Below are 6177 nucleotides of genomic sequence, written 5' to 3' on the forward strand. Positions count from 1 at the left end.
AGTAACCAGAGACAAGAAAATGAAATGACTACAGCTATGTGAATCAAAAGAACAACCATAAAACAATTAAAAGTAAATATCACAGAATTACAATGAGAAAGCATGTCCTCAAAGAAAAGATTTGAGGAGACAAGTCCCCACCCCTATCCCCACATCTCATACCTTTAAAAAAGTAGCAGGTCCATGGACATAGTATATTATACATATTTTAAATCTTTGTCAATATATTGATTTGTTTTGCTGATTTTTTAAAAATTCTTTTTCTTTAAAGTATTATTTGTTTCATAGGAGGGGTAAAGGGAGAGATGGAAGAAAATTTGATGATGTTAAAAATATCAATAAAACTTTATTAAAAAATAAAATTAAAAAATTATGGAGGTGTACAACAACATATATTTAAAGATCCCTTCTTGCATGAAATCTACTAACTTATGAACCTATGCAAGAATTTATACTAAAAAGAAAAGGGGTTAAATATATGTAAAATGCATTCATCTGAGTAGATTGGAAATTACTTTATGGTGGAATATATCTTTACCCCAGCCTTGTGGATTATGTTTTATGTAAAGCAGTTCAAAAGTATGTTAAATCAGTTATATGTCATCACACTGCAACACCTGTTGTCTATTTCCCAAAATGGCTCTGGTCATGGCAAGAATATAAACTGTGCATAAAACAACTTAATCTAACCAGCATTTTTAAAGCACCTATTATGTGGAAGACTTCTGGCACTTGCTAGCTATATTGTAATCAAGACAGGCAAGTTATTTAAATTCTGTAGTAATCTGAGACTGCAAGTTATAGATGGGTAGGATCTATTTGAGTATCACAAAATGATGACTTAAAATACAGAAATATATGTAAAGCACTAGGACTAAGCACCAGATTTAGAAAACAGAAAAAAAAACAAAACAAAACAAGGAAGGGAGGAAAGAAGTGGGAGACAGGGAAACTGGAAGAGACAGAGAGAGAAACAAAGAGATGGGGAGAGGAGAGAGAGACAGAGACAGAGACAGAGACAGAGACAGAGAGACAGAGACAGAGAGAGAGAGAGTAAAGGAGGAGGGAGGAAGGGAGGGGATTCAAGGAGAAAAAAGTACTCTAGCCTCAAGTAGCTTATATTCTACTTGGAGATTTGTTTTATAATAAAACCTATGATTTTATCTGTGTAGGGAGTGTAAACCTTAAAATTTCTTAGACTTATAAATGTTGGAAATTCACCATTGGGAAATTTCATATTTGAAAAATTTCCTATTGATAGTGGGTCTTGGCTATTGGAATGTGAACCCCATTGGCATGGGAGGTTCCTCCTCCTCCCTTCTTAAGATTACTTTAGGACAGAAACCTTTTGCTGAACAATGGAAAGGACTTTAACCTATGCTTCAGCATAGAACAGGAATTTCTTTGAGTCATGATTGATTTTAGAATTGATACAATGGAGATACTTGGAATGACAGAACCAAGTCTTGGAAATTGCAATCTCCACCCTATTCAGTCCTAACAGGATAGATCAAAATTTAATTATTCCAATCTCTACCCTACTCAGGGTAACAGGATTTAGGAAGGGCTGTAGCAAAAGATCAAGATTTAATTATTTGAGAATATGACCTCCAACAGACATGTGCAAAGCCAGAGACCTCTGGGCGGTCCTGGGTTAAGCTAGAGCCACCATTGGCACAGGGAAAATGATGGACAGTGATTGGTAGATGTGAGAACTGAGGGGAGGGAACTTGGATGGTTTCCTTAAAGATAGAGGGGTCTGAGGACTGAAGGGTGGTTGGAGAGTTTTGGCTCAGAGTGGTTGGAGAGGTGCTCGGAGAAGCTTGCTCTGAAGGAAGCTGGAGGTGGAGGCCCCTGAGACTGTTTCTCCATTTTGGTCACGTGAGTAATAGGGACTGATCTCCTTTCTTTGCCCCAGCTATCTAAGGGCTTGGGCCTTTTGGCCCAGCCTAAACAGAAGGGGGTATTTAAGCCCTATTCCCTTCTCTCCCCTTTCTCTCTCTCTCTCTCTCTCTCTCTCTCTCTCTCTCTCTCTCTCTCTCTCTCTCTAATTCCTTTCTTCCTCCTGTTTGTAATTAAACTCTATAAAAGGTTGACGGCTGACTTGAGTTTTCATTTAGGAATTACATAGCTGAATTCCTTGGCGACCTTAAATTGATATATATCAGTCTTTTAAAGTGATTTCCTTGTCACAGGAGCTAGTGAGAAACTTTCTCTTCCAATTCATTAGTAATCGCTTCTGGTTTTAGAGTTGTTTGGGGGCACTGACAAGATAATAATTTTCCTAGTCATATTACTAGCTTGCATCAGAGGCAGACTTCATGGCAGCTGCTTACTGCCACCACTCTTCCTCTCCCCAATCCCCCCTTTTGCTCTAAGAGCTCTATAATCAAATCATCTCTACCATGGTCCCTGGATAAGGAGTATCAGTTGACTGCCCTGGTTCTCCTTATCATCTTTGGGACTTCAGGGGCAATTATTGCTCCCTTCTTTGGATACCAGTCCCTGTATGTAGTGTCCTCCATTAGAATGTAAAATTCTGCCCACCAAAACAATATAGAAGACATGTCCTCTAGTTCTTTTGTAGAGATGGAGAGTCCTTGGATTTGGAACTTTATTTATATCTTTTTTTCTTCCCAATCAATTGGTTCTTTATACTGAATTTTATTTTCCTCTTTAAAAAAAAACTTTCTTTGTTAAGGCATGGTCATAAGGAGATGGAAGAGTGATACATTGAGAAATCTAAGTGATATAAAAGTAACAAAAAAGTAATAGAATATGGTTTCCTCCAAGGCAGGCTTTTTGTATGGGAATTTTTAGTACGAAGAACCATTCTTGACACATAATATTCATTTACTGGATACACTTCATTCCTTTATTCCTTCCTTCTTGACCTGGAAGTCAGTTTTCTGTTGATTACTGCATGCTGCATGTCCTGATATGTAATATAAACAACATAAAAATAGATTAGTAAATAACATAAGAAACATTCATCAAGTACCTACTGTGTGCAGAGTCCTATGCTAGGTGCACAGAAAGATATAAAATTTAGATTAGATACAGATATCTGCCACCTAGGAGCTTGTGATCTGGTATGTTAGGACGGCCAGGGGTGTAGTGGATACAGGACTGATCTTGGAGTCAGGAAGACCCAAGTTTAAATATGACTTCAGACACTTCCTAGCTGTGTGACCCTGGACAAGTCACTTAACCCCCATTGCCTAGCCCTTGTTGCTCTTCTGTCTTGGAATCAAGACACAGTCTTGATTCTAAGATGGAAGGTAAGAGTTTAAAAAAATAAAATCAATCAATCAACAAAAAGAAACAAATAAATAAAATAAAGAGTAGGTAGGAAGTGTTATAAGCAAAGGAAGGAGCAGAAGATTCTGCTCCTTCCTTTCCTTATAACAGAAGCCAGTGGGAAGAGCTGGGAAGTGAAGGCATAGGAAAGAACATTTACCAAGGTACCAAAGTCCAAGAATCTCTATGTGTCAAGGGAAACAGAATTCTCTTCTTTAGCATGGAGTTAAAAGGAGTGTGAGTTCAGTGTGGAGAGTAATATGAATATTTCTAGAAGGTAAGACTAGCTCCAGGGTTTAGAGAGCTTGGGGACAGGAGTTTATAGCCTACTCAGTGGTCATATATAAAAAAAATTGTTCAGTGAATGCTAACATAGGTCAAACCAAATGAAAAGAGTTTAAGTACTGTACCGTTGGTCAAAGAAGTTGATTGCTCTATGTTGCTAGGGTTGGCACTTCTGAAAAGGATGCAGTAATTAATTTCTCCTTCAAGCATCCCTGTGCCAAGCTCATAAAACAGATTTGCATAACTCCATCTTGGCACCCCAGTTCCTCCCACACTCTTTCAACAGTCAGTTAAGGGATGTTCTCATACTGCTATGATATGCTTCTTTCAGCCTTGCATCACAGTTAATCCTTTGAGTTACTTCTGTTGTTTTATAGATTTTAGTTTGTTAAAACTATTCTGCTTTGATTGATTAAAAAAAAATTCAATGAATAGATTCAGTTGTCCTTGAAGAACTCATCAGATTACTATTGAAAGTCAAAATGATTATGGACTGATCTGAACAACCATTGTCTGTAATTTAAAAAGCTAATCCCAAAGAATATGTAGTCTGGTCCAACCAACGACTGGAAAATGAAGCCAAACACTCAATATGCTGAATTCTGTATTTCCCCCATATAGTTCCATTCATATGGTACCAACTTCCAACCTTCAGTGGGTGGGTGATCTCATCTATGGGAGTTCATCAGGACATAACCTTATCTTGGCATTCTGTGGGGTTCTTGTCCAAGTCCTCCACAAATCCACCTAATGGCTTGGGACTTCCTTTAATTCTCTTGGCAGTGCAGATACTAGTGGAGCACACTATATGTTTACGATAGGTAATTCCTTGTTTTCTCTACATAATTGTCTTGCCTTTTCCAGTCACACAAATCTCAGATGACATTCTTTACTCCCCTTATTTTTGTAGTTCTTGGCTGTTAATGACAAGTTTAATGCTAATCTACTCACAACAACCAAGAGACTCTCCATAGCCCTTTGAGTATCTTTCAAGGTTAATTCCTCAGAGAATCTATTATTCTATGAGTTTTAGTCATATAGACTCACAGAAAGAATATGTGAACCTTTGAATGATCTCATAGAAACAAAGGTTCACATATTCGGAATCTTCAAAGTCATCAAGTCTACCCCCTCATTCTGTAGAAAATGGCCCTGAGACCTAGATAACTTAAAAGACTTGCTTAGAATCATAAAGCTAATAAACGTCCTAAGTAGAATTTGAGCCTAGTTCTTCTTGACCCAAATCCAGTGTCTATCCACTATGCCTATGCTTGAGGTCATCAAATGCATTGATCAATTTCTCAGAGGTAATTAACTATTTTACCTAGATATAGGTACCAGTTGAACACCCTTGGCATTATCCATTCAATTGCATATTATAGTTTAGAAAACAGCCTTTATCACTCCTCTTCCTTCTCTCAAGGGAATCCAAATTCTCCTTTAAGTGCTTATTGATCTCCTTAGGAAGACTGCAGTGTTCTGGGTCTGATATAATTAGTACAATATCATCCAGGGACAGGAACATCTGTAAACCCTTTCCACTTCAAGGGAATGTCTCTTCTGCTTTGACTATGTAGTGAATACCTCCATAACCATAGCAAACACTTTGGACAAGCATGTATCTCATTCTGTGCCCTCTTGACCTATTTAAAAATTATTTTTCCTCTTTTTAAAAAATCATGAACTTAATAAGTATCATCAATATTTCACTATATAAAGGACACTAGAATAAGGATCGTGCATGAGCAATTGATATTATAAGGGTTAAATGGTAGGAGTTTGACAAAAATGAGGAGAGCAGTTTGTAAAACACTTAGTTTAATTTGAGAAGTACATATAGAAAATAAAAATGAGGAAAGAGAGTATTATTCTAATACCCTATGACTGTACCTAAATTCCTAATACTAACTAAAATTTCTAAAAAATCTACTCTGTCTTCAAGGACAGGTGCTTCTTGCCTGGCCAGACCAGGCCTATTTAACCTACACTACCTAAAATTGATTCACTAATTACCTATCTACAATAATTAAATGGACATTCATCACCCATGCACTCCTTAAATAAGGTTGTTTCCTCCAACTGTCAGTAGCAAAACTTCCAGTAGCAGAGGCAGAGGCCCACTTCTTGCTCTTCTAGATATCCAGAGGCAAAAGCTCAGCTGCCAATTGATTCCTTCCTTATATATCTCTCTTTGTCTTCCTGGTAATGGAATCTTCAGCTCTGGCACACAGACTCCTGTCAGCTCTGCTCCACCTAGAAATCCCCTTCTTCTGCCTCTTAAAGAGACAGAGAGACAGATTAAGAAAATCCCTTTAACAATATTTTCCAAATTATTAAAGTATGTCTTTTTTGTATTTATGTTTATATAATTCCTATGTGTATCTTAGAAGGATTCCCAAATATTTTATATATTCTTGAATATTTTTAATGGAATTTATTTTTCTCTCTTAATTATGGCTTTTATGGCAATATAGAGAAAGATTAATTGGTTTTATGTGTTTATTTTATAGCTATTTATGTTATTTTACTGAAATCACTGTTTGAATTTATGTTTATTTAAAATTAATTAGAATTCTTTATGCAAACCATCAT

This window comes from Monodelphis domestica, chromosome 5 (genome assembly GCF_027887165.1).
Source record: "Monodelphis domestica isolate mMonDom1 chromosome 5, mMonDom1.pri, whole genome shotgun sequence".
Lineage (NCBI taxonomy): Eukaryota > Metazoa > Chordata > Mammalia > Didelphimorphia > Didelphidae > Monodelphis > Monodelphis domestica.